At 52.7% G+C, this 21,577-nt stretch overlaps 1 protein-coding gene across 1 annotated transcript in view; it reads right to left on the bottom strand.

Annotated features, from left to right (window-relative positions):
• Nucleotides 1-21,577, bottom strand: part of LOC121062742 (coiled-coil domain-containing protein 81-like) — a 137,814-nt gene that overhangs the window by 57,329 nt on the left and 58,908 nt on the right. The gene's annotated exons all lie outside the window — the stretch shown is intronic.

The raw sequence follows: 21,577 nt of genomic DNA, 5'->3' as shown, positions 1-21,577 counted from the left end.
TGCTGCAGGTGCCTTGCTAGAGCTCTGGTTGATGCTGCCAGAGGGTGCTGCTGGGAGCAGGGGATTCTGGAATTCCTTGGCATTTCTGCTGCACTCCAAGTGAAATCTTGTGGGTGTTGAGAAGCAAGGGCTCTGTCCCTTAGAGCAGAGTGAGGGCAGCCATCCTGTCCCTCAGTCCTGGTCACAGCTGCTCTGGGCTAGCACCACTTTGAGCTCAAAGTTATCAGACTCAGGTGTTCCCCGTGAGGAGAATCAAAACACTGCTGAGAGCAAAGGAATCAAGGTTCAAAGTGCAAATCTCCGGTCTCCTCACCTCTTGAGGACAATCTCAGTTCTCCACACCTAGCAAGGAATAGAGGGATCGCTGCAGCTACCACACAGAGATTTCTAGCAGTGTTTCCATGCCGTTAGCCCTCAGGTGTCTTCTCCATGGACAGCACAGAGCTGCTATGGCAGAGCTGTGCCCTAGAGGGGGGCAGCCTATAACCCAGCAGAACCCTTGCAGGAAAAGTTTTGAATACTCTAAAAACAGGGAGACCTGAGGGCAGAGTGAGCTCATTCTCAGCCCCACACACAGTATTTCCACAACCCTACGTGTCATGAGGGGACCTGGAGCCTTTTCCTCCTTTAATGTATCTGCATGACAACGTGCAGCATCTGTATCTGAGCTGCACCTGAATTATCCCCTACATTGCTGACACCAAAGGCGACTCATGAAAAAATTCCCATGCAAATTTCTCTGGTGGTCTATACCGGGGGAGAGGAAGAGACCAGGGGCTGTACTGTGGAAGGCATCAGCAGTGCAAGCATGAATGGGAGGTGCCCAAATCACCCCTGCCACTGACTTTCTGGGAGCAGCTCCCGCTCACTCCCTGCCCATGGCTCTGCTGCCTGCAGCTGTCCCTGCCTGCAGCTGGGTCTCTGTCCCCACGCCTCCTGCCTGCAGGTCACAGCCCCCATCCCACCCGCTGGGTGCTCAGCTCTGCCCTGCAGACACCTCCTGGCAGCAGGGCTCTGCCCAGGGGCAGCTCGCTGGGGGCACGTCCTAGAGACCAGGTCACACAGACCCTGCTGGCACTGCATGTGTGGTGGTGGAGCTTTCTAGGGGCTGAGGGGCAGGAAAGGGACTTCCTGGGATCCTAGTAACCCTCCTTTTAAAGGCTTGCATGTCGCAGCATATACTCTTAAAAAACAGCCTCTATTTCAATTCCGCCTGAATCAAAACAAAGAAAACTGAAAACGAAGGCACATGAAAACAGAGATTCAAGGAGCTAACCCCTGCATTTCTCTACTCTTGTAAGGTCTCCTTCGGTACATCCCAGTGGTGCTGTGGAGCTGAGAGCAGGCTTCCCCAGGCAGCAGCCTCCCACCAGCAGCAGGACTCTGCCCTGCCGGGGGGGCTCCTTCCACCCGCAGCTTCTCCCCGCAGCGCCCTGGGCAGCTCCCCGGGCGGGCTGAGTGCTGAGCCTGGCAGGCGGCAGAGGCCCTGCCCCGGCACACAGCCCCTGGGGCACAGCAGGGACCCTGCTCTGCACCACAGCCCTGGGCACCCCTGCCTGCACCCCCGGCTTCTCCTTCCTCCAGGAGCTGCGGCTGTATTGCCCTCCAGCCAGAGACTTACTGGGGTCAGGGCTGGCAAGTGTTCTCCCCCAGTGAGCTCTGTGCATCCTGCCACTTCTGCCTGCCTTTACCCACTCTGTCTGTGCAGGCAGTGCCCCCAGCCCTGCTGCGCTGGGCAGAGGAGCTGCTCCTGGGCAGAGCTGGCTCTCTGCAGCGCTGCCCGCTTGCCAGGAGCTCCCCTTGGGCCCAGGAGCCCGGCCCAACTCAGCAGCAGAGGCCCAGCCCAAGGCCTCCCTTGCTCTGCCCCCCACCAGGCTCCCTGCCCATGGCCCTGGGGAACCTGCTGCAGGGGAACCTGCTGGGAAACAGCCTGAAGGAATCCCTGGGCTTCCCTCCCTCACCTGGGCACACACTTCTTCACACCAGGGTCATTTCTCCTAGCAGAAAATGAATTAGCTGTAACAATAACTTCTTTATGTCCCAGTATCTGTTTGGACATGAAGTCATGGTGGGGGGCATTTCTTCCTCCTCGTGGCCAGTGCCAACCTTCCAAGATGCATTTTTTTTTTAGTCCTGCTCTTCCCTACTACCAAAGAAAGTTCCATCAAGGTTGAAACCACTCCTAAAGTAGGCATCCATACCTATCTGCATACTTGCCGCCTGTCAGCCAACCAGACAGAAGTCACCTCACCAACATGTTCCAAGAAATAGTGCTGTTGCTGGCCTTGCACTTCTTGGCTGGTCACACCCAAGCCTTGTGCCTCCTGCTGTCCAGTCATGCACTCAAGCACAAGGGACATGAAAACCCATATTCAGGCCTTCTTTCTGTCTGGGTCTTCCTGGGTATGTAAGCAGAGGGGATCCCACAGTCAGCATGCCAACCAGGTGCCTTCTGCTGGCCTACCAGGGCCACTGTCAGATGTCAGCCAAAAAGTACAGATCCCAGGGAGAAGTCAAGGGTGACCTGTCAGCTACCTCAGACAGAAGTGACCTCACAGTCCCTTTCCGTGATGCTTTCCTGCTGCTGCCCTATCAACTGCAGAGACAGAAGTGACCTCACAGTCACATTCCTCCTGCTGGGGCAGGAGATCCTGAGGCAGAGCTGAGCTCATCAGAGCATTCCCACCCATCTCCTCCTTGTGTTTGACGAGCTGATCAGATCCATGGCCCCTCACATTCATCTTTGAATGCCATGTGTCTGCACAGCAACCTCAAGGCTCCTGCCCTGCCCCAAGGGGCCAAGCGCCTAAAGTTAAGGTTTAGGAGAGGGGTTGAAGGTGAGGAGGTTAATGCACGGGAATGGGGGCTTTGGGTGTTAGTTGTTCATTTATGGCATTAGGGACTAGAGCTCACGTTTCTGGGTTAGAGATAAAGCAAAGGTTTAGTGGGATGGTTTGATGTTCTGCTTGGGGTGTCAGGTCTGTGGTTAGGGTATGGTCAAGCTCTGTGGTTTAGGGTTTTGTTTAGGTCTGCAAGAAGACTAGGGTTAACTAGAGCATTTTAATGCTAGTGTTAAGGGCAGGGATCAGGGCGAGCAACAGTGTAAGCGTAATGGAAAGGGGATATGGACTAAGTTTTGCTTCAAGGGCTATTGTGGTCAAACATTATAGTAGTGGATTCCTGTCAGGGTGTGGAGTAGCTTTTAGGTTTAGGGATTAATGTTACAGATTAAAATATGTTAAGGACCTCACATGACTGCTTTAAGTCAGTTTTACGGTGAGATCAACATTACCTGAACATTCCTACCTCTTCAAAATGATTATCCTCTGCTATCCAAGCTCCTCTTCCCTCCCCCAAATCTCTCATCTCTGCTGGCCAGGCTTTCCTGACTTCCCCATATCAGCCATCTTCTTAGGGGCAGCTTTCTGATGGCTTTCATGAACTCAGAGTATCTGTCTCACCTCTGCTGGCTCCTCCATTCCTGAGAGAGAAGCAGCTCCTAAGCCAGCACAGAGAAAGACACCAAAGTCTGTAGGAGCACCCTGCACAATGTGCCCAGCAGCTCTGCAACACCACAAAAGTGTGCTTCCTGCCTACAAGTTTTGGTTCCAGAATGGTTCCTATGGACCCAGGGTAACTTCTTCCAGGCTCTCATGCAGGCTTTATGTTCCCCCGGGCATCTGGGAGGCAGTGGCCCCCTCTGTGCAGAAAACTGAAAGCAGCCCTGAAGGATGAATTAGGCAAAGCTGAAACCTCTGACATGACAACAGCTATCCAAGACCTCTTCCTCTATGGGGACTGCCAGGTACTTAGGAAGAGAGGATCTTACAACCTACGTGCAAAGCAGGTGCATCTGCTGGCCTATCATGGACACCAGCAGATGTGAGCCTAAAGGCACAGATCCCAGCTGGAAGTCAAGGGATGACCTGTTGGCTACTTCAGAAAGAAGTCAACTCACAGGCCATTTAACAGCCGTTCGTGTCCTACTGGACTTAGAGCTTCTGAGGCACCACTGCCCTTATAATACCATACCTACAAAACATCCCCTTCTTGGGCAAGGATCTGGCCAGGTAGAAGTGAGCTGGCTGTGATCCTTCAAGCCCATGGCACTGCTGCTGGACTCCCAGCCTCTCTGATGCATGGGAGCCAGTTCTGTGCCAGTCCTGGGAGGTGCTAGGGCAGGAGGGACCTTGCAGGCAATGTTCAAGCCCCGTGCCTGTTGGCGGTTTCTCAATTCCTTCTGCACAGTGAAGATCACGCTGACGTCCAGAAGCCATGTGCCTGAAGCTGGCCTAGAAGACACTCAGGGGAGGCGCCCTGCCAGCCCAAGCCCCTGCCCCAGCCGCAGCTGGCGGTGCTGCTCTGCAGAGTGAGGGGGCTGTGGTGCACGGGGCATGGGGGCACTCTGCAGGGCCGTGCTGGGCAGGCTGGGAGGCAGACCCAGCTCATGGGGTCACTGCCATTGCCCCAGGGCTGCAAGGAATCACTCGCCAGACTGCTTTGCTGGGGCTGCTGCATGCCCTGGGGCTGCAGAGCTCTCCTCAGCCTGCTCACACCAGATTGAGCATTTGAGCTCTGGTCAGTCCACCTTGTACAGGCTCACGCTCTGCGGGCTCCATTCACTGCTGTCTCCTGGACTCCCGCTGCCCCAGCCGATCCCCTGGACTCTGCTGGCAGCTGCTAATTCCCTCTGCAAAAAACATTAACCTGCCATCAGCCCCATCTTGTGCTGTAGAATGCCAGGAACTGGGGCTCTGGGAATTGGGGACCATTCACTGTCTCCGTGGGTAACGGCCACCAGCAGAGAACCTCTGAACCAGCCACAGATCACTAAAAGTCCATGCTGGGACTCTGCTTTCACCACACCAAGACCCTGTGGGAAAAGCAAAGCACAGATCCTCTTTGGAGCCTCTTCCTGGGGCTTCTTCTTGACAGCAGCTTTGCAGGAAGGCCTCAGCCTTCAGGCAGTGCCCAGAGGAGATCCCCTCTTAGGAGGGAACTGCTGCAGTGGAGGCCAGCTGTGCCACTGCCGTGCCCACTGCCTGTCCCTGCCTGCAGTCCCAGCACAGCCCCACAGCAGCACTGGCACCAAGCTACAGGAGCAGCCGGGCCTGACCCCACCAGCAGGGCTCAGCAGGAGAGGGTGGCAGTGGCAAGAGAGCAGCTCTGCATGCACCAAGCGCTGGTGCTCCCTGGCTGTGCTGTTGGGATGGGACTCTTTTCCTCTGCACCCCTGCACACGGGCACTGCCCCTGCAGAGCCAGACCAGGTCTCAGAGGAAGGACGTCAGACAAAGAAGGCAGTGCTGGCTCCTCTACTTTATGTTCACAGAGAGACAGGCTCCTCGTGTACAGAATCTCTGAGCTGTAAACACAACACAAACAGACAGAAATATAAAAGTGACAAATGAAGATATTTTACTGGGCAACATGGGCTAAAGTATAACTAAGAACATCCCGTAATATTAGTTAACATCAACAGCAACAAAAATTTACAGATTTGTTTTTCTGTTATAATTGACATTATGTGTTACATGCAAAAGCAGACGGGCAATTCATTGATTCTTAAACACACCTAGGCATAAGTTTCATCAAGACATCCTTGACTTCCTTGCTCCTCATGCTGTAGATGAGGAGGTTAAGTGCTGGAGGCACCACCAAGTACAGAACTGCCATCACCACGTCCAGGGCTGGGGAAGAGATGTAGGGGGGTTTCAGGTATGCAAACATAGCAGTGCTGAGAAAGAGGGAGATGACAGCCAGGTGAGGGAGGCACGTGGAAAAGGCTTTATGCCGGCCCTGCTCAGAGGGCATCCTCAGCACAGCCCTGAAGATCTGCACATAGGACAGCACAATGAAAACAAAACAACCAAAGGCCAAAAAAATGGTAAAGACAAGTGACCCAACTTCCCTAATGTAGGCACCTGAGCAGGAGAGCTTGAGGATGTGGGGGATTTCACAGAAGAACTGCTCCACAGCATTGCCTTGGCAGAGGGGCAGGGAAAATGTATTGGCCATGTGCAGGACAGCATTGAGAAAGCCACTGCCCCAGGCAGCTGCTGCCATCTGGGCACAAGCTCTGCTGCCCAGGAGGCTCCCGTAGTGCAGGGGCTTGCAGATGGCAACGTAACGGTCATAGGACATGACAGTGAGAATATAAAAGTCTGCTGTAATCCAGAAGACAAATATAAAGACCATTGAAGCATGTCCTTCATAGGAGATGACCGTGGTGTCCCAGAGGGAATTGGCCATGGCTTTGGGGAGAGTGGTGGAGATGCAGCCCAGGTCGAGGAGGGCGAGGTTGAGGAGGAAGAAGTACATGGAGGTGTGGAGGCAGTGGTCGCAGGCCACGGCAGTGAGGATGAGGCCGTTGGCCAGGAGGGCAGCCAGGTAGATGTCCAGGAAGAGCGCGAAGTGCAGAAGCTGCAGCTCCCGCGTGTCTGCGAATGCCAGCAGGAGGAACTCGCTCACAGAGCTGCTGCTGGACATTTGCTGGTTCTGGCCATGGGGTCTTGCCCAAGGAGGAAAAAAACAGTAAGAAAACACAGCAGAATTATCTGACAAGGACTAATTCAAGCACACGTTTGGCAAGTCCCTTTCATGAGTTCTGCCCAATTCTGTCTGAGGGTGTCCCTAGGAGCAGAGGACTCTGCTTCGGTAATGCAGGAGGTAATCCTGCTCTACAGCAACAGATAAAGAGGAATATAGGGTACTCCCAGATTCAATTCACTCCTGATATCATGTGATTATCCAGATTTTGGCCCTCAATTCACCTGAGAGAAAGCAGGGATGCGGGGTTTTCTTTTTTGTATATTTTCCTTCTTGCTGCACTCCAGGTGAAACCTTGTGGATCCTCAGAGAGAAAGGGATATTCCCCTTAGTGCAGAATGTCCTTCAGAGGGGACATCTAGTCTGTCCATCAAGGCTGGTCTCTTCTGCTGGCATGTCTTTGAGCTGCAGGACAACTACACGTACATGTTCACCTGAAAATAACCAGGGTACTGCCGAGGGCAGAATAATCATGCTCAAGGTGCCCCTCTCCAGACCCCTCACCCTGTCCCCATATTCCCCTTCCCCCAAGCACACCGAGGGCTCACTCCACAGGCACCTGAAATCCCCATCACCTGCCAGCCTGGGAACAAGAAAAGCAGCAGCACGGCCAGGTGGAGAAGCCAGGAGGAATGCCAGTGTGCTGCTGCCAGGGGAGGCAAGGCCAGGGAGGGACAGATGGACACTCAGCAGACCCTCCTCTGCTGCAGCTCTGCCTGCAGAGGAGGCAGCTCATGCTCATTGCAAACGATCTGTGCTCACCACAAGCCGGCAGAGACCTCCCAAAGGCAGGGCACTGGGCAGGGTTTGCACTTGGAGGGTTTGCAGCTCCTAAAGATCAGCTAGTATAAAACCTGAGAGGACCACTATGATGATGTTGATGCAGTCTGTGGGCTGAGATGTGGGAAGGGACTTTATGAAGTTCATTAATGACATATTGATCCCTCACTGCAATGCTCCAGGAGTCTCAGTCTCCTGTACAATCCTGACAACTCATTACCATGAAACCTGCTTCCACTTCACTGCAGGATTCTTTAAGCACAGGCTACAGACAAAGTCTTGCCTTTCAGGTAGCCCCTACCTTGGTCTTTCTCTTGAAAAATCCAGTCATAAATGCCATTCTCTAAAGAATCATAGAATCATAGAATATCCCGAGTTGGAAGGGACCCATAAGGATCATCTAGTCCAACTCTTGGCACCGCACAGGTCTGCCCAAATGTTTAGACCATGTGACTAAGTGCACAGTCCAATCGCTTCTTAAATTCAGACAGGCTTGGTGCAGTGACTACTTCCCTGGGGAGCCTGTTCCAGTGTGCGACCACCCTCTCGGTGAAGAACCTCTTCCTGATGCCCAGCCTAAACTTCCCCTGCCTCAGCTTAACACCGTTCCCGCGGGTCCTATCACCGGTGTTTACAGGTCACCTGCCTCTCCACTCCCCTTCACGAGGAAGTTGTGGACCGCGATGAGGTCCCCCCTCAGCCTCCTCTTCTCCAGGCTGAACAGGCCCAGTGACCTCAGCCACTCCTCATTCGTCTTCCCTTCTAGGCCCTTCACCATCTTCATCGCCCTCCTCTGGACACTAGAGCATCTAGCCTCTAAAGCATCTTCTCGCTGGAGAAACAGAGAGAACCGTCCTGAGAGATGCTATCACCCATCGGATGTGCCACCTGTAGAAGACCCCTCTGGCAACTGCACCTGCATTGCCCTCCAGCCAGAGACTCACTGTGTCAAGAGCCTGCAGATCTGTCCTGCCACACGCTGCCCTCTGTTGTTGCGCTCCTCACTGCCTCCAAGCCCTCTCTCTCTTTCTCTCCTCTCCCCGTGCCACCTGCGGTCAGAGCCCCCAGCCCTGCTGCGCTATGCAGAGGAGCTGCTCCTGGGCAGAGCTGTCTCCCTGCACCATGGCCCTCTTGCCAGGAGCTCTCTCTGTCCCAGGAGCCCGGCCCAGCTCAGCAGCAGAGGCCCAGCCCAAGGCATTGGAATCACCCCTCTGGGGGCTTTGGTGATGAGCCCACGAACCTCAGGCACTGAGAGACAAATGAAGAAATCTCTCAAGAAGTCCAAGTCAGATGCAAGTTTCCTGCAGTGTCCCCCTGAGGGCCAGGACTGACATAGCCTCCCTTGGAGCTCGTTAGAGCAGGGCATTGGAGGCAGTGAGGACAAGGAGACAAAGGCAATGTGAAGGTGACACTGATATGTAGGAAAACTGGATGTGTTTCACCAAGCACAAGGCCCAAGCCTTGACCCTTGGCCCCTGGGAAAGGAGATGCTCTGCTCAGGGCTCTTCCTGGGGCAGTAGGAGATGGGGATCTGCATTGCCAAGTGCAGGAGATGGGTACGACCCCTGCCTTGTTCGTGGGTGGGGGCAAGGTGGCAATGAGACACTGGTGCTTTAGCGATAAGCTGTGTCCTCATAGGCCTCAGTGGCAGAGACCACAGCCATAGCCATGGATATAAAGACCTTGGTCCTGTTGGGACTTTCAGCCTTGTCGCAGTCCTTAATCCTGTCCACACCAGTCTGTCCTAGGCGCTCTCGGACCTGCACCTCTTTCCCTGCTGGCTGTAGACCCTTGTCCATCTGGTGTCTTACCAGATCTCAGCTGAGTCTGATAACTCAGATCTTCTTGGTGGCTATGCTCCTCGTAAGGCAGCTCTGTAGGAATCTGGCCTGTTTCCTGGTGAGCAGGCACCACTGCTCTTATGGCATCCCTTGTGGTGCCCAGGCCCTCCTCCCCCCGTGCACTACTCACTCAGCAGGGTCCCACTCTGCCCTGATGTATGGGGTTATTCTTCCTCCGATGCAGGACTGGGCTCTTCTCCTTGTAAATGCCAAGATGTTTCTGTAGTCAAAATCCTGCAGTTTCTCAAGATTCCCTCACACTGACGCTCCATTCTGTCAGCAGTTAATGTCTGCAGGCAGACAGTTCAACCTTCATGTGACTGTGCTATCTCTCCCAAGATAGCAGCATCAGGAATTGCAGGAAAGTTTGGATAATACAGGAGTAACCAGTTGAATGGAATTGCAGCACAGAATCACTGAAGGGTAAGGGATGGAAGGCTTCCAGGTTCCACCTCTTCTGTGCTTCCTTCTCATGCGTGCTGTCAGTTTGTCTGGAGCTGTGTCCTGAATGTTATGGGGCTGTGCAGGTCAAAATTGGAAGGGCCAAAGCCCAGCTGGAGGTCAATCTGTTTATTACTTTCAAAGAAAATAAAAACTGTTTATATAAATACTTTAATAAAAGAGGATTAAGGAGAATGATCATTTTTAATGTGTGTGGGGGAAAACCTGGTGACAAGAAAGGAGGTAAAGGCTGAGGCACTTAATGTCTTCTTTTCCTTAGGCTCTAGCAGCAAGACCAGTTGTTCCCCTGGACAATTCTTCCACCTCATGGCCAGTGCAAAAGTTCTAATGAGCACTTTGTGGCAGTTTTTTCTCTCCTGCTCTTTCCTACTACCAAAGAAAGCTCCATCAGGGTGGAAACCACTCCAGAAGTAGGAATCCCAACCCATCAGGCTCCTTGCCACCTGTCAGCCAACCAGACAGAAGTCACCTCACCAGCATCTGCCAAGCCATGCGCCTGCTGCTGGCCTTGCAGCTTCTTGGCTAGACACACCCAAGCCTTGTGCCTCCTGCTGTCCAGTCATGGACTCAAGCAGAAGGGACAGGACAACCCATATGCGGGCCTTCTTTCTGTCTGGGTCCTCCTGGGTATGTAGGCAGAGGGGATCCCATAGTCAGCATGCCAACCAGGTGCCTTCTGCTGGCCTACCAGGGCCACTGTCAGATGTCAGCCAAAAAGTACAGATCCCAGGGAGAAGTCAAGGGTGACCTGCCACCTACAGACAGAAATGACCTCACAGTCCCTTTCCGTGATGCTTTCCTGCTGCTGCCCTATCAACTGCAGAGACAGAAGTGACCTCACAGTCACTTCCACAGCCACATTCCTCCTGCTCGTGCAGGAGATCCCGAGTCCGAGGTGACATCTCTCTAGTCCTCTAGGGACTGGGGCTCAACTTTCTGGGTTAGAGATTAATAGAGCATTTTAATGTTAGTCTTAAGGGCAGGGATTAGGTTGAGCAAGAGAGTAAAGGTAATTGAAAGAGGCTATGGGCTGAGTTTTTCTTCAGGTGATGCTTCGAGTTCTGCATTACAATTGTGGATTCCTGTCAGGGTGTTGGACTAATGTTTAGGTTGAGGGATTATTGTTACTGTTGAAAATAGGGTAAGGACCATACATGACATGTTTGAAGTCAGTGTTACAGCAGCATCAACATTACATGAACCCTCTTACCTCTTTAAAGGTAAGCTTCCAAGCTCCTCTTGCCTTTCTCTTCCCTCCCCTAAATCTCACATCTCTCCTGGCCAGGCTACTCCTGACCTCCCCATATCAGTCATCTAACTGGGATCAGCTTTCTGATGGTTTTCATTATATCAGAGTATCTGTCTCACCTCTGTTGGCTACTCTATTCCATAGTATTAGACTGCTCTATACTCTATACTCTACACTCTGTTGGCTATTCTAGTCTGTTGCTATGAAAGCCTCCCGTGGGAATTGTTAGGGCAGATAATTGGAGGCCATGATTACAGACAGGCAAAGGCACTGTGCTGAGAAAAGTCTCAGTTTGTTTTGGTGAAGCAGAAGGGCCAAGGCCTGACCCCAGCCAGTGGGAGGGGAGATCCTGCACCCCCAGTACCCCCATGTCTCACTCAGGGCTCTTCCTGGAGTCTGTGGGATAGGGGACGACGCCCATAATATCATGTGAAGGACAATGGTATGACACCTTCCAGCGTTTGCACATGGTTGAAAGGAGAATACATGGTCCCAATGCCATGAGTATATCACATCTCCTCATAAGCCATGGCTGTGGGGACAAAGATTTCAGTGCTGCTGAAGCCTTCCATTCTTGTCAGAGCCCTCTGCCTTCTCCTCTGCAGGCTTTCCTATGCTGTCCCACACTTCTCTGAAGGCTGCAGACAACCACTTCTCTTCCCTACCTTGCTCACACTCTGGTATTCCTATGATTTCACTGATGCCTCTCCACTCTTGCCAGCTGTTCCTTCAAACACAAGGGCATGGGCTGATCCAAACTCCATCTGGGTGACCTCTGGACCCACAGCACCAGTTCCAGCGCCTCATCTCTGAGCCAAGAATTTCGTCTGACTATCTAATCTAAATCTGCCCTCTTTAAGTTTAAAACCATTCCCCTTGTCCTATCACTGCACACCCTGAGAAAAAGTCTCTCCCTAGCTTTTCTGTTGGTCCCCTTTAAGTACTGGATGCACGCTATAAGGTCTCCTCAGAGCCTTGTCTTCTTCAGGCTGAAAAACCCCAACTCCCTCAGCCTGTTTCAATAGGAGAAGTGCTCCAGCCCCTTCATCATCCTTGTGGTCCTTGTCTGGACTCGCTCTAATAGCTTCATGTCATTCTTATATTGGGAGACCCAGAGCTGAACGCAGTACTCCAGGTGGGGTCTCATGAGAGCAGGCGGGGTCTCATGAAGTTCCCGTAAGCAACCTATCAAGTTCCTTACCCCCAGGAAGGAACATGACAACCTCTAGCCAGGCCTTCTTCCTGTAAGGGTCCTACTGGGTATGTAGGCAGAGGGGATCTCACAGTCAGCATGCCAACCAGGTGTCTGCTTGTTCTGGGTTTGGCTGGGAAAGAGTTAACTTTCCCTGCAGTGGCCCACATAGTGTTGTACTCTGCACAAGGTGAAGTTGCTCAAGGACTCCTCCTAGCTTGGCATCACCCACAAATGAGCTGAAAATATATATACCATCATAAAGGGAGAAAACAAAGATGTTCAACGGTGTTGACCCAAGTGCCCATCACTGAGGGATGCTGCTGGTATCTGTCTGGCAGGAGGACTTTGTACCACTAATGTCCAGCCACCTTCCCCCCCACATCATCATCCCTTTCTTCAGTCCAAATATCACCGATCTGGCTAAAGGGAGACTCCAGAAGACCATGCCAAAGGCTTTGCTAGTGTCCAGGTTCACCACGTTCCCTTCTTTCTCCTCCCCTACTGCTTCAGCAATCCCTTTGTTTTCCTCCAAGTGCGTGAAGATGGCTGTGGCAGGACTTCCCCCATCATGTTACCAAGAGTAGAGTTGGCAATTGCACTTCTGCCAATCATTCTTGTTTCCCTTCCTGAAGATGGGTTTGATGCCTGCCTTTTCCAAGTCCCCAGAAATCTCTCCGATGCAAACTTTTGATAGCCCAGTCCAGAAAGGCAGGGTAGCGTGACATAGAGGAGAGGGGCATCTGCAATGAACCTGTGCAAGAGGGGGTGACAGAAGTCTCACAGGGACACTGGGGGTTGTTTCTGGAGTCACACAGGGCAACGTCTGTGCTCTGTGAGGTGTTCACGTCTGAGCTGGCCTCCTGCGCTCCTCATACACACAGGGCTGTTGAGAGACACAAGTCCCTGCCTTGCACACCCACGGGCAGTGCAGTGCAGTGCTTGCAGTGTCCCTCTGGCTCCTGCAGCCACTGCCAGAGGCTGGGAGGCACCTCAGCCCTGCGGTGCCTCTCCCTGCTCTGCCCTCCTCTGAGATGCCACAAGGCATGAAAAGTGGGCACAGGGACCTCAGTTCAAGGAAGCACATCCCAGAGCTGCATTCAGGTGGCTTCCCAGGGGATGTTACTTGGCCTCATGACACTATCTGCCCCACTGGCCTTCATAAGACTTGTAGGAATACCTGATGGCCTTTGTGCTCCTTTGTGTTCAACTGTCTATGTGCATATGATGTGTCTTCTGGCACCAAAAGCAAAGGGTTTCTCTTCCCATATATATCCTGCATACAGAGGGGGCCCCGCTCGTCTGGGACATCCCATATCCCAGGGAGCATTTCCCAGATGAGCATGTCTGTGGTGGCCTAGACTGCCACTTCTGCACCTTTTCCTCATGCAACCCACAATCCCCACAGCCCCGAGCTGGTGGAGCTTCCCTGTAGAGTATTAAGAAAGAGCACGAAACCAACCAAATGACCTTAGTGCCTATAATGTTTTACATTGTCAGTCATATACAGAAGATGAAGTGTAATTTCTTGATTTTGAAAAACATCAAGACATCAACTTCCTCAAGGCATGCTTGAGCTCCTTGTTCCTCATGCTGTAGATGAGGGGGTTCACTGCTGGAGGCACAACCAAGTACAGAAATGCCACCACAAGGGACAGAGGTGGGGCAGAGAATAAGGGGGGCTTCAGGTAGGCAAACATAGCAGTAATGACAAAGAGGGAGACCACAGCCAGGTGAGGGAGGCACGTAGAAAAGGCTTTGTGCCGGCCCTGAGAAGAGGGCATCCTTAGCACTGTCCTGAAGATCTGCACGTAGGAGAGCACAATGAAAACAAAACATGCAACGGTTAAACAGGCACTAAACATAAGCACCCCAACTTCCCTGAGGTAGGCATCTGAGCAGGAGAGCTTGAGGATGTGGGGGATTTCACAGAAGAACTGGTCCACAGCATTGCCTTGGCAGAGGGGCAGGGAAAATGTGCTGGCCGTGTGCAGGACAGCATTGAGAAAGCCACTGCCCCAGGCAGCTGCTGCCATCTGGGCACAAGCTCTGTTGCCCAGGAGGCTCCCGTAGTGCAGGGGCTTGCAGATGGCAATGTAGCGGTCGTAGGCCATGATGGTGAGAAAAGAATACTCTGCTGTTGCAGTGAAAAAGAGACAAAAGACTTCTGTAACACATCCCCAGAAGGAGATGGCCCTGGTGTCCCAAAGGGAATTGGCCATGGCTTTGGGGAGAGTGGTGGAGATGCAGCCCAGGTCGAGGAGGGCGAGGTTGAGGAGGAAGAAGTACATGGGGGTGTGGAGGCGGTGGTCGCAGGCCACGGCTGTGAGGATGAGGCCGTTGCCCAGGAGGGCAGCCAGGTAGATGCCCAGGAAGAGCGCGAAGTGCAGGAGCTGCAGCTCCCGTGTGTCTGCGAATGCCAGGAGGAGGAACTCGCTCACAGAGCTGCTGTTGGTCATTTGCCTGTTTGGTTCACGGGGTCCTGCCCAAGGAACAGAAATACAGTGATAATTTACCACAGAGTTATCTGAGAAAAACAAGTTCCACTTCTCATTTTAAGCCCCTCAAAGCTCTTGGATACTTCCAGGCAAACATTTAGCAGGTGCCTTTCATGTGCTCTGCTTGATGCTGCCTGAGGCTGTCCCTTCGAGCACAGGACTCTGCTGCGGGTAAGGAGGGTGTCAGTCCCATCCTACAGCAAGAGGTAAAGACCATAGGTGGATCCAGATGCCTCACACTGTCCCTGTACTCCCCTTCCATCCAAGCACACCGAGGGTACATGTACACTCCATGTACATGTGAAACCCCCATCCCCAGCCAGCCTGGAAACAAGAACAGCAGCAGCACGGCCAGGTGGAGAAGCCAGGAGGAATGCCAGCGTGCTGCTGCCAGGGGATGAAAAGCCAGGGAGGGACAGACGGACACTCAGCAGACCCTCCTCTGCTGCAGCTCTGTCTGCAGAGGAGGCAGCTCCTGCTGGAGACAGCAGGGGCTTGAGGGCAGAGGCTGTGATGGTGGGAGAGGAGAGCAGGGGGTGTCCCAGGGAAGGCGCCTGCCCTGCAGGGGATGGCAGGGAGGTGCCTGAGCCCTCCCTCACACAGCATTTCTGGCAGCTGCTCTCTCTCACCGCCTGCCCATGTCCCTGCTGCCTGCCCATGTCCCTGCTGGGAGCGGGTTCTGTGTCCACCAGTCTCCTCCCTGTCCATGCTCACTGACCCCATCCCACAAGCTGTGTGCTCAAATTCACTTAGATTCCCCTCCACTGCAGGAATCTGAAAGAACAGAATCCAAAAAAGATTTTCCCTTCATATAAACCAAACCTCAGTCTTCTTCTTGAAATGTCCCCTTATAAATGCCATTCCCTAAGCATCTTCTACTCCTCGCTGGAGAAACACAGTGAACCGAGAGATGCTATCACCCATCAGATGTGCCACCTGTAGAAGACCCCTTTGGCAACCCCATCTGCATCACCCTGCTGCCAGAGACTCACTGTGTCAAGAGCCTGCAGATCTGTCCTGCCACACGCTGCCCTCTGTTGTTGCGCTCCTCACTGCCTCCAAGCCCTCTCTCCTTCTCTCCTCTCCCCGTGCCACCTGCGGTCAGAGCCCCCAGCCCTGCTGCGCTGTGCAGAGGAGCTGCTCCTGGGCAGAGCTGTCTATCTGCAGCGCTGCCCGCTTGCCAGGAGCTCCCCTTGGGCCCAGGAGCCCAGCCCAGCTCAGCAGCACAGCACACGACCGTGGCATCGCTTTCTCTGTGCCATTGGGCTCCCTCGAGGTGTCCCCAAGGCCTCAGGGCTGACAGCTCCTGAAGGCAGCAGGGTCTCTGCTGGGGTGTGGTGTTTGAAGCACACTGAAGTCATCACCGACTGCTCCTCTCTGAACAAAGGGGAGATGGATTTTAGAAGTGTAATTTCTGCTATTAGAGTGAGGATGTCTACCAGAAGTACAAATGACACCCTCCCTTAAAACCCTATTCCTTTTCCACAGTGTGGAAAGACACCTCAGCCATGACAGGCAGAGATAATTTCACCTCTCTGAGCTTTGTTCACCATTTCACTCTCTCGGTGAAGAACCTCTTCCTGATATCCACCCTGAACCTCCCCTGTTGCAGCTTGAATCGTATGATGTTTTTGTCTAGCTGTATGCTGGACATTTTGTCCAGTAGGATTCTATGGGAAACTGTGTTGAAAGCTTTACTGAAATCCCAAAAGATCGCACCAGCTGGTTTCCCCTGATTGACTAGATAGGTGATCTTATCATAAAAGTTAAAGAGGACCTACTCCTCATGACCCCATGTTGGCTGGGACCTATGACCGCATTGACCCTCAAATGCACTTCAGTAACTCCCAGGATGATCTTCTCCATAATTTTACCAGGCACTGACATGAGACAGACAGGTCTGTAGTTACCAGGGTCTTCTTTCTTGCCCTTCTTGAAAATTGACACAACATTTGCCAGCTTCCAGACACATTTCCAGCTTCTACTCTTTATCTAAAAAGTTTTTATTTTGTTTTACAGTAATAGATGGATTGAGCTCCAGCTGCGCTTTGACCATTCTATATCCATCCCTGCACAGCCGCATAATACTTAGGATTTAGCTCCAGACAAATTGTCAGCAGGCATGAGAAGGAAGCACAGAAAATGTGGAACCTGGCAGCCTTCCATCACTTATCCTGTGATTCTATGCTGCAATTCCATTCAGCTGGTTACTCCTGAATTGTCCAAATTGTCCTGCAGCTCCTGATGCTGCTATCTTGGGAGAGATAGCACAGTCACATGAAGGTTGAACCATCTGCCTTTACATTAACAGCTGACAGAATGGAGCGTCAGTGTGGGGGAACCTTGAGAAACTGCAGGATTTTGCCTACAGAAACCTCTTGACATTTACAAGGAGAAGAGCTTAGTCCTGCAGCAGAGGAACAGGAACCCCACGCATCAGGGCAGAGTGGGACCCTGCTGAGTGAGCAGTGCCCAGGAGGAGGAGGGCCTGGGCACCACAAGGGATGCCATACGAGCAGGGCCATACGGGCCATCAAGCGTTTGGATCGGTGAGATTTCTGGGACTTGGAAAAGGCGGGCATCTTCAGGAAGGCCAAGAAGAAGGACTGGCAGAATTGCCAACTGCAATTGCCTACCCCTGGGAATGTGGTGGGGAAAGTCCTGCCACAGACATCTTCAGGCACATGGAGGAAACAAAGGAACTGCAGAAACAGAAGGGGAGGGGAAAGAAGGGAACATGGTGAACCTGGACTTTAGCAAGGCCTTTGCCATGGTCTTCTGGAGTCTCCCTTTAGACAGATTGGTGATATTTGGACTGAAGAAAGGGATGATGCTGGGGGAAGGAAGGTGGCTGGACATTAGTGGTACAAAGTCCTCCTGCCAGCCAGTTACCAGCAGCACCCTTCAGTCATGGGCACTTGGGCCTACACTGTTGACCCTCTTTGTTATCTCCCTTTATGATGGCATGGAGCACATTTCTCAGCCTTGATCTCTTCAATGAGAGTTATTCTCTAATTCAATGACTTCTTCCCTTGGAGTTCTCTTTGAAGACAGAGGAGGCAGAGGAAGAAGAAAAAAAAAAAAGTTGGGAAACATATTTTGGTAAATGTTTGCATAAGACTATTCACAGAAAAAGCTTAATTTGGTTGATTGTACTTGTCCACAGTGTTGTCAATAAAAAAAAAAAAAAAAGAGAGAATGAATCAAGAAAATTAAAAAAAAAAAAAAGCTGTTGGTGTTGCCAAAAAAGACTCTTTCAGCTATTACTTGGAGTTCTTTTATGCACAGGTTTCCATTGTTTCCTGGATCTACTTACATGGCTGGTTTCGGTTATCTGTTCAGAGGTGGGCACTGCCTGGATGCCCTGGGGTAGCCAAGGCACTCAGGTAGGAGAAGTGACGTAAGGGAGCACTTTTGGAGCACAAGCTGGGGGGCATGAACTGAGGCTGGGCCCCGCAGGGTCTGTACAGGGCTGCTAAGCACAGAATCATAGAACGGCTTGAGTTGGAAGGGACATTAAAGATCCTGTGGTTCCATTAGGTTTACATGCGCCCAAATCTCAAGCTTGTGCCACACTGGTGCTGGCCTAGGCCTTTTATTTCAGGTGCAGGCCTTTTCCTGCAGCATATACTGCATTGGTCATGGCACAAAAATGCTGTTTCTACACCAGCAATCTGGAGCCTCCTCATGAGGCGTAGGCGGAGCCAGCAGCATCAGCAGCGGGACATTTAAATTGGGTGCCACCGCCATTTCGCAGCCACTTGCCGAGGCGATCGGCTCCGGGGCAGACGCGTTCTGCAGCAGAGCGGCGGATCGGGACAGGCAGGGCCTTTTTTTCTGGCATCGAGGCCACTCGAGGGAGCCGCCAGGACCCAGCAGCCCTCGCGAGGGAGGCTGACGAGGCGTAGGCGGAGCCAGCAGCACCCCCTCCCCGGCCGTTCAAAAGCAGCCCCTAGGGAGCGCGAGCTACCAGGAGCGCGGTGAACAGGGCGGGCAAACAGGGCGTGGCGCATCAGAAGGGAGTGGCACGGCAGTTTGCGCAGCAGTTCGCGCAGGCAGGGCGAGCAGGGAGGGCCCCTCGCTGGTCTTTTGCAGAGGTCTTTCCCTTCGGTACCTGTAACCTCCCTGCGAGGAACCTGGCCATGGTATCAACCAGGCAGAAAACCATGGCCTCCGCATCTCTTGCGGCGTCTCCAGCTGCTGTCACCGATGTGGCTACTCAGATGGAGGGCTCGGGGAAACACACAGCCGTCCAGATCTTGGGCTGCAGGGTGTGCCCGAGTCTTCTGTCAGTATCCAACAGCAGCAGCGAGGGGTATGCCTGTGGCAGGTGTGGCCAGGTTGAAGAGCTGCTCAGCCAGGTAGCGGAGCTTCGGGATGAGATGAGCAGGCTCAGAAGCATCAGGGAGTCAGAGAGGGAAATTGACTGGTGGAGGTGTACTCTGCCCTCTCTGAGACAAACTCACAAGCCTGCCATAGCACAAATGTCTCCTGCTACGCAGAAGACAAAAGTTCCCTCATCCCGCCAGGCAGCAGGAGGGGACCTAAGCCAAGGGGGGGAATGGAGGCAGGTTCCTGTTTGGAGGGTAGGCGAGCCCTATCCCTGCCTACCTCACCTTCCCATCTACCCTTACATAACAGGTATGAAGCTCTAGAACATGACAACCAGAACAACGAAACAGGCGAAAGCCCATCCCAGTTGGTGAGGATGCCTAAGGCAAGGTCCCCTACCCCCCACATTGCTACATCAGCTCTCAAAAAAGAAAGAAGGGTTATTGTCATGGGGGACTCCCTTTTGAGAGGGACAGAGGGCCCAATATGCCGACCGGACCCTTCCCACAGGGAAGTCTGTTGCCTCCCTGGGCTCAGGTGAGAGACTTCGCTAGGAAAGTCGAGCGCCTGGTACGGCCCACCGACTACTACCCGCTACTGGTCTTTCAGGCTGGTAATGACGAGGTAGCAACGAGAAGTCCGAGAGCGATCAAAAGGGACTTTAGGGCTTTGGGGCGACTACTTAAAGGATCAGGGGCACAGGTTGTGTTTGCCTCTGTCCTTCTGGCAGGAGGGATTGAAGCTGACAAGCAGACTCGTCACATTAACACATGGCTTCGGGACTGGTGGAACCGGCAGAATTTTGGGTTTTTCGATCATGGGAAGGTCTACGCGACCCCGGGCCTGCTGGCACCAGATGGGATGCGCCTCTCTCAGAGAGGGGTGAGGATTTTTGCTCAGGAGTTGGCTGGGCTGATAGATAGGGCTTTAAACTAGAGTCAAAGCGGGAAGGGGATAGAACCAGGCACGCCGGTGACAAGCTAAGGGATGGTGTGCTAGAATCAGAGGGACTGTGTCCTAGTGAGGCCCTTCGGTCGGATACACAAGGTGCTGCGTGTAGGGAGGTGCATTTGAAGTGCTTCTACACAAACGCACGCAGTATGAGGAATAAAATGGATGAGCTGGAAGTCTTGGCCCAGTCCCACAGCTACAACGTCATTGGCATAAGTGAAACCTGGTGGGATGAGTCCTGTGGCTGGTGTGTTGCAATAGATGGTTACAGGCTCTTCAGGAGAGACAGGCAGGGTAGGTGAGTTGGTGGGGTGGCAATGTATGTGAAGAATGGGCTGGACTGTGTGGAACTTCAAGTCAGCGATGGCAAAGTTGAGAACCTCTGGGTAAGGATTAAGGGACGAACAAATAAAGGGGATGTCATTGTGGGAGTCTATTACAGACCACCTGGCCAGGATGACAACACTGATGAATTATTCTTTGCAGAACTAAGAGATGCCTCGAGATCGACTCCCCTCGTCCTAATGGGGGATTTTAACTTGCCAGACGTCAACTGGGATTACCACACGGCTGACACGAGCAAGTCCAGGAGGTTCATAATGCACCTAGATGATAACTTCTTGGTGCAGGTGCTAAGTGAGCCAACTAGGAAAGGCGCCCTCCTAGATCTGTTGCTGGAGAACAGAGAGGGTCTTGTGGGAGACATGGCAATTGGCGGCCATCTCGGTCATAGTGACCATGAAGTGGTTGAGTTTAGAATTTATGGTGACAGAAGGAAAACTGCCACCAAAACTTCAGCCCTGGATGTGGGGAAAGCAGACTTCAGGCTGCTCAGGGAATTAGTCAGCAAGGTCCCCTGGGAAACTGCTTTTGAAGGCATTGGTGTCCATCGGTGCTGGTCCATCTTTAAGCACTGCCTCCTAAAAGCTCAAGATCAGGCGATTCCAAAATATCGGAAGTCAGGCAAGCGGGGCAGAAGGCCAGCCTGGCTGACGAGGGATCTTCTACTGGAGCTAAGGTGAAAAAAGAAAGTGTACGGCTGCTAGAAGGAGGGTCAGGCGACGATGAAGGAATATAGGGGTGCTGTTCATGTTTGTAGGGAGAAAATTCGTGTGGCCAAAGCCCAACTAGAGTTGAAGCTGGCCGTGTCTGTGGGAGACAATAAAAAAGTTTTTTTTAGATATGTGAACAGAAAAAGGAGAACCAAAGAAAACATAGGTCCGCTACTAGATGGGGAGGGTCTCCTCACAGACAATGACATAGGCAAAGCAGAGATGTTTAATGCCTTCTTCGCCTCTGTCTTCAACGCTGATGATGGGCTTCGGGACCCAGGGTACCCTGAGCTGGAGGACCATGACGGTGGGAATGACAAACTCCCAACCGACCCTGAACGTGTGCGGGATTTGCTGCTCCACCTGGATCCATACAAGTCCATGGGTCCGGATGGGATTCATCCCAGGGTGCTTAAAGAGCTGGCAGACGTCATCGCGGGACCTCTCTCAATTATTTTTCAACGATCTTGGGAATCTGGTGAGGTCCCATTGGACTGGAAGCTGGCAAATGTTGTGCCAATTTTCAAGAAGGGTAAGAAAGAAGACCCTAGCAATTACAGGCCTGTCAGTCTCATGTCAGTGCCTGGTAAAATTATGGAGAAGATGATCCTTGAAGTTTTTGAAGCGCACTTGGGGGACAATGCAGTCATTGGTCCCAGCCAACATGGGGTC

Source organism: Cygnus olor, chromosome 34 (assembly GCF_009769625.2).
Source record: "Cygnus olor isolate bCygOlo1 chromosome 34, bCygOlo1.pri.v2, whole genome shotgun sequence".
In the NCBI taxonomy this organism is placed as follows: Eukaryota; Metazoa; Chordata; class Aves; order Anseriformes; family Anatidae; genus Cygnus; species Cygnus olor.
This window is presented reverse-complemented; position numbering and strand designations above follow the sequence as displayed.